The sequence below is a fragment of the Propithecus coquereli genome, unplaced genomic scaffold, assembly GCF_000956105.1.
Source record: "Propithecus coquereli isolate 6110/MARCELLA unplaced genomic scaffold, Pcoq_1.0 Scaffold26, whole genome shotgun sequence".
Lineage (NCBI taxonomy): Eukaryota > Metazoa > Chordata > Mammalia > Primates > Indriidae > Propithecus > Propithecus coquereli.
In genome coordinates, this window is record NW_012148174.1 from 7,671,242 (window position 1) to 7,681,697 (window position 10,456).

Here is a 10,456-nt window from a genome sequence, read left to right on the forward strand (position 1 = left end):
CTCTTATTCATTTTTAAAAATGATATATGTTATTGCTGTGAGGTAAGTTAAATGTATTTTTGGAGGGGGTTGGCAGTTTATTTATTTACTTTTTTAGTCACAATGATAGAGCAAATATAAGTAGTACTATATTATTGATGTTAAAAGGCAAAATCTCTTAGCCTGTGAAAATAACCCACCTACCTTCTTTTGATTTTCAAAAAAAAAGAAAAATGTATATTGAACTTTCTGGTCAGGCTCTCTATATCATGTGTGTTCTCAATAGATTTTATAGTGAATAATGATATTGAAATTATAGAGCCAGCTTTATTCCGATCAAAGAGAGCTTCTTAACAACACAAGCAGAGGAGGGAAAAGATACCTACTTCACACATTCACATCCCAAACTTCCTATCCCCAGTGCAGCAGGAATAATCCTTTTATTCCATTAAAATGGTCACTAACCTCATCATAATAAAGGAATGTTTTAACCTCTTACCTGCAGGAGTCTTGTCAATGTAACAGGAACTGAAACTGTAACTGTTCTGTGTTGTCTGTTACAGAGCAGGGCTCTGCCTTGTATTGCCTTTGTGAAGGCTGCAGTAACAATATATGACTATTGCCTCCCGAGACCCTTATGATAATGAGACATATAGCTGGCTCAAATAAATGCTTTAGGCCTTGACCCAAGAATATAAATGAGAAAACAAATTATTTCACATATACTAAAACATAATTAAAATGTTATTCTAAACTTTGGTTTTTGTGTATGTTATTTTATATGTGCATATTAATATTATACTCAATCACAAAGATATGTAAGAAAAGATTGAACTTATAAAAATGTTATTTAAACCATTTTTTCCCCCCAGAGGGCAAAAATTACCTTAGAAAGCAATTACATTGTAACTTGTACTTTTAAAGCCTTTGAAGAATGAATACTTCAATTTATGACTTACATTTTCTCACCCTTAAAATTTTCTGGCTTCTTCGAGCTGGCATTTTAAAAAATTTTTGTTGTTTTGTAGGCTATGTGTATGTAAGGTTGCATTTCTCATTGACTCTGTCAAAATAAAATCATTATTTGCTTTGGATTTAATACATATCCGGATGTGTGTACATATATACACACATTTGTTTAAAACTATGGACTCTGGGGAGAATTTTAATTCTATGTAACATAAATGAGTTTAATATTAATATAATGCACAAATATCCACTGTAGTTTTCTAATATATCTCATACACATTATAGCCAAGTAACATACAAGAGAAGCATATTTTCCACACCATGATAAAGTCTTTTCTTACCATCTTCTTATACCAACAGCTGTATCAGGTAGAATCAGCCCTGTTCCGTTCTTTAATTTAAATTGGAATATTTATTATAATAGAAGGTCTGGCCTTTTAAGAAGTGGGTTTGAATGTCGTCTGGTTCCTTCCATGTTGCTGCTCAGTGCTTTAGCCATGGTGTGAACCGTGGGCTGTAACTTCTTAATCTACCCCTTAATGACTGTGACCAGTTTGTCTGCCTGTCCTTTGAACTTGTCCTGTTCCTAGTTTCTCCTCCGGGCTATGTCTGGGCCTGAATCTGGACTCTGAGCTCTGGCCCGTTGAACTTGGATAAAACACTTTTGTCCTCTTTCTTCAAGGCTTTTCCCTCCCAAATGTAGCTGTGACCCAGACACTCTCAAGAGCTAGGGCTACTTTGTAGACATTTGCTGGGAGAAGATTTGGCCTTTTTGTAAAGTTACCAATATATGAGGGTTTGATAACTTAAAAAATTGAATTAATTGAGGTGGGAATTTTTAAAGATTTTATTGTGCTTATTTTAAGTTTTTTTATCGTTTAAAAGTTAAGTTACGTAGGAGGGTGATGTGCATGGCAGTGGAGGTGGGGGAAAATAGTATTTTCAGTGTTTTGGGTCCAACCTTGTATGTTCCTAACCGTATGTAATGCCTTTGTCCTTTTCTTCTTAAAAACTCCCTCAAAAATAGCCCTGATCAGGTTAAAGATTACTTAGCCCTCTTGATTTGAACTCTGGCTCCTTCTTTAGGTAGATAATCTTATTATCCAGATGCGCTTTTTAAATCTCACCTAGATTGTGCACTTCATTTCTCTCTGGCCTAGATGTACCAAACAGCCGTACAGCCACGGCTCTGCTGTTTGTCGTTACATTAGGACAGTTAGTACAAAAGCTAAGCTGAGAACGTAAGAGTTTATATTAATGATAAGCCTGTAAAATACAGATGAATCCTCTGTGGAGCCCTCATGAGGAGAATATAACAACATGCAATGGAAAATCATACTCTTTCAGATTCCCAAGGCATGTCACAAAAGCACAGAGGACTGTCCCTGGGGGTGTGACTTTGGAAGGTAAGGAATCAACTCTCTAATTCTCGAAGACTCAAGTGCCATTGTGGGATATTTTGTAGATATTAGGTGAGGGCAATGAAAATAATGTGATAATTAATAAATGTGTTTCGCAAACAAGTTTACTTGAAAATATTGTAATGCATAGATACAACTAAGAAGAAAGCGCAATTTTTTAAATTTCTTTTATTTTTGTTTTTATGGTGACAGAATCTCACTCTGTTGCCAGGGCTAGAGTGCCATGACCTCATCCTAGCTCACAGCAACCTCAAACTGCTCAGCTCAAGCGATCCTACTGCCTCAGCCTCCCGAGTAGCTGGTACTACAGGTGTACACTACAAAGCCCGGCTAATTTTTTCTATTTTTAGTAGAGATGAGTTAAATTTCTTAAAATGTCTTAAAATAAGATATAAAACATAATTGCAGTTAACGAAATAAAATACACTTAAAATGTAAGCTCATACATAATTGCTTGTTTGCAGGTAAGAATTAGAAAAAACACTCTATGCATTAAGTGATTTGAAAGATTTCACCTAGGTGTGGAACCTAATTATTTGGTTTTCCAGTATGTCTCTGGTGAAATGTTAATAGCATATTTCCAAAAGTGAAGGCTAGAAAACTAGAATCCATAAAAGTTCCTTGTGATGCCCACATGCTGATATATTTTTCCCTGTAATTACATGTTTTTATCTGTTCTAAACAAAACACAAACTTTTAAAATGCCACTTAGCAGTCTTTTGAAAAGCAGGCAGTTGGCCAAGAATACTGCATTTATTTGAAGAGCACTGTTCCTTTATCATTCAATTTTTCTTCTGCCTTCCCCATCAAATCACATAATGAGTTTGAAACCTATCTTTTTATTTTTCTGATTTGGACTCTATTAGTGCTTCACAACCCAGGTAATGGAATAAGTTTCTCGTATGCTGTACTTAGCAAGATCATATCGTGAAAAGGCTAAATTAAAACAATCTGTTATAACTTGATTTCTTTTCTGTATAGTTGCATTTTTTCAATTTTATGAATAGTTCCAAATTGTTATTTTATGAATAGTGCTAAATTGTTAACTCTCTAAATCTTTAAGGAAAAAGTGGAGTACACACTCATGTATAAAATCATTGAAAAAATGACTGAAACCGTGAGAAAAATTAAATCTTCTTATTTTACATTTAAATATCTATGGGTTTTTTTCCTCTCAAAGATTCGAAATTGATTTATTTTATTATTCTACTACCTTAGTTTGAAAATAATTTTAAAAACAGTAATTATTGAATGTTATGTGTCAGGCCATGTACTCCGTGCTTTATATTCCTTATAATTTACAACTTCACAAAATCCACACGATATGTTTGTATTTCACTTTACAAAACGAGGGACCTGGATTTGTAAAAGGGTAAGGAAGTTGACAAAGTCAACATCTTATAACTCTTAGAGTTAGAAATTAAATCCAGTTACCATTCTAGATCCTATACTTTACCTACTAAATAATTTTTCTTCTTGTACCATCAAATGCTTATTTCTGTTTTGTAAGGTATCTATCCAAGTGGTCAGTGATTTCTAAAAGGATTGTATTAACTCATTATTAAGATTATAATGTACAGGGTTTTTTTTATAGGTTTCCATGTAATGAGACATTTTAGGTAGGTGACGTTTCATGTGATTTCAGTCTATCAAACATGGCTAGTGAACAAGATTGGTTCCAACAACATTTATCTAGTTGACTCCTATCAATAGTCTGGCATATAGAATTATATCTGATTGCTAAAATAATTTTGGTACAGGAAATTTCAAATTATGGCAAGTAAGTATATCTTTGCTTTAAGAAGTCTTGATGTCCTGGGAAGGGAAAAATTAAATGAAAGATAAAATCATTAAGAATTTTAGGAGGCCAAGATGGGAGGATTGCTTGAGGCCAGCAGTTTAAGACCAGCCTGAGAAACATAGTGAGACCCCATCTCTGCAAAAAATAAAAAAAAATTAGCCAGGTATGGTGGTGCACACCTGTAGTCCCAGCTACGTGAAAGGCTCAGGCAGGAGGATCGCTTGAGCCCAGGAGTTTGAGATTACAGTGAGCTATGATGACACCACTGAACTCTAGCCTGGACAGCAAAGTGAGACACTGTCTCAAAAAAATCATTACCAATGGTCACTAAGTCAGTTTTTAGCACTTTTCATATTGGTAGACACTTAATTAGTATGTAAAAAAATATTAAATTAATGAATACATTAATTAATTAATTTAAAAGATTCTTGTATAGAGCCTCTTTTTATTTTTGATTATTTATGAATCTTTGGTTTCAAATCATTGTTTTTTTGTAAGTGAAAGAAAAACCAACCCATAGTGGCTTAATCAGAGTTAATTTGGGGGGTAGAGCTGACTCCAGGCAGTTGGATTTAGAAATAAACAGAGCTCTCAATTTTTGACATCTCCTCATAGCTTAGTGCCACTCTCTGCTGTATTTGACTTCAGTCTTTAGCTTTGCATGGTAACAAGATGACGGCAGCAGTTGTAACATGCTGCATCCTCTCAGCTTTCAACCAAAAGGTCAATAGCACTTTCTTCTCTCCCAAAATATTCCACAGAAGACTCATGGTGTACTTTTGTTCCTGGTGGAGAAAATATAGTAGTCTCCCCTTATCTGCTGGGAACACATTCCAAGCCCCCAGTGGCTGCCTAAAATCATAGATAGTACCAAACCCTATGCATACCGTAGTTCTTCCTATGCATGCATAGCTATGACAAAGTTTAATTTATATATTAGGGCCAGGCACGGTGGCTCTTGCCTATAATCCTTGCACTCTGGGAGGCTGAAACAGGAGGATCGCTGGAGGTCAGGAGTTTGAGACCAGCCTCAGCAAGAGCGAGACCCCGTCTCTACTAAAAATAGAAAGAAATTAGCCAAACAACTAAAAATAGAAAAAATTAGCCAAGCACAGTGGCGCATGCCTGTAGTCCCAGCTACCTGGGAGGCTGAGGCAGGAGGATCGCTTGAGCCCAGGAGTTTGAGGTTGCTGTGAGCTAGGCTGACGCCAGGGTACTCTAGCCCAGGTGACAAAGTGAGACTCTGTCTCAAAAAAAAAAAAAAAAAATTATAAATTAGGAATGGTAATAGATTAACAATAACTAATATTAAAATAGAACAATTATAATAATATACTATAATAAAAGTTATATGAATGTGCTGACTCTCTTTCAAAATATTTTAGTGTACTGTATGGTGAGTAACAAACAGTGGGGGGAAAACATTGCAGATAAAGGAAGACTACTGTATACACCAATGAATCAATCACTGTGGCCAAGAAAATAGTCCTGAATTAAGTATAAATGAATTCCATTAATTGCATTAAATTGAATGTGGAGAAAATGTTTACCCCAGAGAGAAACTCAGATGGCTTCATAAAGGAGAATTAAAGGCTGGTTAACAAAATCATTTGCTGTAGCCTTCAAGAAGAATCTGTATAACTATTTTACTTAGGGTGCTATATTTTTTACGTGACAAACTTTTATAGTGTCAGAAAATTATGCATTCATATGAAAGAGAAAAATTCCATCTTAAAGTATTTTTAATTTGGTAAATTGTTAATTTATACACGCTATCATCTATCATACTTTGATAATGTGTTATTAAGAATTATAACATATATTGGTATCCTAATTAAATGAAGAGTGTGCAGTGTATACATTTGTTACATTGTTAGTTTGTATTTCTTTTTGTGATTCTGAGTTATCCTTCCATTGGCTGCACAGGAATTTCTGTATCAATTCACAGTAGGTACCAGGATATTAAATTGGGGAAACTTAGTGGAATAGAGCCTGATCAGTCTAAATTTCCTTAAGTATTTCTGCCTGGATTTTATATTGTACAATTAATATATTTTTTTTAAAAGCCATTTAGCTTTTATCAGTTACTCAGGATCTGTTGGCCTAGTTTCAAAACTTGGTCTCCTGAGCATAATGGACATAATTGAAATCCTTGTTAAGTTTTTCCATTTTAATGATAATATTAAATGACTTGTGGGGTAGCATGGTAAATTTGCTGCCCGGATCTCAAAGGGCTAGGCCATGATTTCATTTTGCTGTCTTCTACTATTTTACTCACAACATTTAGAAAGTTTATTAAAATGATTTCAATCCTTTGACTTTGTTTTCAGATCATTGCTTTCTATGGTGACTTGGGTTTTTATTTTATTTTCATAATTTTCTCTTTATAATTGAAAGCTAAAAAAGGGGTACCATAGAGAATGAAAAACAGAAATGCACTGATTAATTCTGTGATTTTGCTCTTCTGAACTACGGATTGAATAAAACAATGTAGAGTGTTATGCTTGGAACTACAAAAAGCTTTGATTTTTTAAAAAGTTCTAATTATTAGCTTCAAAATATAGCTAACTGCAATTATTGTTAAAAGTAATTTTAATGGGATTTTAATGGAAAAAATTGAGTACAATTAAATATACACTATAATATTTAGCATGTGCATTTAGAATAAAATAGTTATTGAGTATATTTCTTTTATTTGGAAATTATAGAGACTTTTCCTAGGGATTTTGGCATTGTGTGCCTTTATCAAATTATTTTTAATAATTTTGTACTTCTACATTAATCACTACCATATATATAAGTAGTAAAGGGCACAGAGTCAGAGGAAAGGATGCAATTAAATATAATATACACAGTCACCGTTTTTACTACATAAAAGTGAGTAGGCTGAAAATCCAAAGACCACGAAACTTCCTTGGTTAATTTATCTGAAGGTATATAAGATGGATTTCTGGAAAAAGGAAATATCATAAACTTTATTATTATTTTTAACATACTCACTTTTTTGTACTCATTAATAAATTGTCCAGTGTTTATTGAACTTCTGAGATCTAATAGACACTATCCCAAGTGCCCCGTACAATGTCTTATTTGGTACTCACAATATCCTTGCAGGGTCAGTAAGAACGTCCTGTTTTACAGATGAGGCATTAGGTCATAGAGTAAGTAGCTTGCTTAAGGTCACGTGAGAATTGGAGTCAGATTGTTATGAACTCTAAAGCTTGCTCTTTAATCTATGTGGATCTAGATTATCTCCAAATGTCTCCAAAATCTAAATCTCTATGTAAGTAATTTCTTTTGTGAAATACAAATATTAACTAAAAATGTAAACTTCATACTTTTAGGTATTGTATACATTTATAAGGAGAATTGTTAATGACTTAAAATGGAGGAAAAGACTAACACAAAAACTTAAGCTGTAAAAGAGGAAAAAATGGACAAATATTATTCTCATTTTTAAAATATGATATAAAGCTGAAACCATTCTGGGAAATTCAATGAGAAATATCTGTTAAATATGAAGATTTTTTAAATTCTTAATATTGAAATATTTATTATTCTAGAGTGAGAGAAAAATAATGACACAGAAAAATTTAATAGAAATAACTAAAATTTATGAGGGTTAACTCTGAGTCAACTACCACCGTAGGCACTTCTTGTGTATTGACATTTTTAATATTCACAGCAACATTATAAGATAGTTAATATTATCATACTCATTTCTAGATGAGGAAATTAAAACCTAGAGAGGTTTACTAAGTGGACAAAGTCCTACAGTGAGGTCAGAGGCAGAGCTAGAATTTCAACCCAACTGCCTCACAGCTAGACACACTGTTACTTTATAATGCTATAAAGTGTGTGCTCATATGTTGAAAATTCACCAAAATATAAGGATTGAAGTACTGTTTTTCCCAAAGTGTTAAAACTATTGAAGTTTCTCAGAGTATTCCATGTATATTATAAATTAGACACTAATTTTTGTTTCTTTTACTCATGGCATATCATGTTCCTTATATTTTTCTCTGCAAAAACAAAATGAAACAAAAGATAAGATATTCAGGGTCTAATTTTGCATTAGTACTTCTAAGATGTATCAGTTACATGTAGATCGTACACCTATAGCCAGACATAGATATATAGACTTTCCCTAGACACCTTCCCCACTGATAAATGCATCTGTCTTTTTGCTTGTTTTATTTGATTTACGTGCAGAAGAATTATGTGATTCATCCTTTTCCTTAGGAATATTTATGTTGTCATTTAAACATCTTGGTTAATTCACTACTTTATCTGAGCAAAAAATTTATTATACTTGTATATGTAAGCAAATAAAACACATTCCAGTGCTAGGAAGCCAACAAAAGTAAGTAAAAATATTGAATTTTGAATTAGTTAAAATTCATGTGATAATACAACTTATATACATGTTATAAATTTATAATAAAATATTTACTATTGCCTATTTGGTAATAACAAAGAAAACAAATAATAAAGATTAACACTTTTTTCTCTTTTGCCAAATTTCTACTCAAAATTTCCTTATCCTACATTTCAGTACCTGGAACAACACTTAAAACATACTATGTGCTCAAAACATTTTTTTTTCAAAAAAAAAAAAAACCTAAATTGTATTTAATTCTATGATAGAAAAACCTTTTCTCATTAACTTAAAATAAAATTCCACTTTATCTGCATGACAGCTTTCTCTGCTTTAGCTAAATTTATTCCTTTTGCTCAGCAAACTAACACTAATACAAATTTATTTATGCATCAGAAAAACGTTTGAGCAAAACAGTAAAAATAAACCAACTAGACAATGATATACCATTTTATAGAATATATTTTTTAGTGATAAAAGTAAATCTTTCTTGTGCTAATCTCTATGCAATAATGTCCCAAGTGTGGGATCATTAACTTGGATTATGGCAAAGATGACTGTGTTTGTTCTGAATTTAAGGAATGCTGATGTATAGGAGACTATGATTTCCTTTAGTAGTATCTATTATTTCTTCTGATAGATCTTCTGATCTATTATTTCTTCTGATAAAGTTTTACTGTGGAGACGCTGGGTCTTTAACACCTTAGCACATTCAACTTCCTACTCTAACAAAGAGAGAGGAGACACTAGACTAAGCCCTCTATCAGGCGATAAGATCTATCTAAAATTTAATAATACTGGTCTGTTTTCATGGTATTTACTTTTTATGATTATAGTCTATTTATGACAAATGATACTGATTTTGCATTTATGGTAGTAAAATGAGATTTCCTCTTCAAATACACGTAAATTAAACTTTGAGTTTATTTTAAGAAATGTAAAAGTAAATAATAGGTAGTACAACGATGGACTGTTGGAAGGTGATATGTGGAAGATTGAGGTTTGGGAAACTGCCATGTATCATCAGAATAATCAGGTACTATGGTCTGAATGTTTGTGTTACCCTCAAATTCATATGTTGAAACCTAATCCTTAATATAATAGTATTAAGAGGTGGGGCTTTTAGGAGGTAAATTGGTCTTGAAGGCACCACTCTCAGGAATGGGATTAGTGGCCTTATAAAAGAGACCTGAGACAGTTTTGATGCCCCTTCCTCCATGTAAGGACACATGCACGACCCTATCTATGAGGAACAAAGCCCTCACCTGACACCAAATGTGCAGCACCTTGCTTTAGATTTTCCAGGGTCCAGAACTGTGAGGAAGATTTGTTATAATGTTACCTAGTCTAAGTTATTTTGCTAGAGCAGCCCTAATAAACTAAGACATCAGCGTAATAATTATGGCAAACAAATTTCTGCACTCTGTGTTCTACAACATAATAATGCTTTCCTTCAATTACTGATAAGGAAAGAAAAAGTAACTGTGATGTAATATTACTACATATATGTAGTAATAGACATGCTTATAAGTGTTGTAGAATATTGAAAAATTCACCATTCTCTTGAATAAACAAACCATCCTATGGAAAAATAATAAAATATTTAGTACAGATAGAAGTACTAGAAGTTGGTTAAGTTGTAGAAGTTGGTTATTTTTTTAGTTTTCTTTGCTTTTGTTAGCTTTTTAACATCAAACTTAAGAGCCCACACAGGAAAACAGAAGAGGAAAAAGGTGATTCCATTTGAAGAGATAGTGAATGGAATTTAAATTTTCTCGAATGACAGTAAAAATACTATCTGGGGAAAACTGCTGAAAAAGTAAATGTAATCACAGAGATACTAGGGAAAAGTTAGATACACATAAGCTTCTAAGTGAAATTAATACTGGGGGATAAAATTAGAGTACT

The 10,456-nt window shown here is 32.9% G+C and overlaps 1 protein-coding gene across 1 annotated transcript in view; it reads left to right on the top strand.

Moving 5' to 3' along the window:
• Positions 1 to 10,456, top strand: part of CCSER1 (coiled-coil serine-rich protein 1) — a 929,337-nt gene that overhangs the window by 756,988 nt on the left and 161,893 nt on the right. The window lies entirely within an intron of this gene.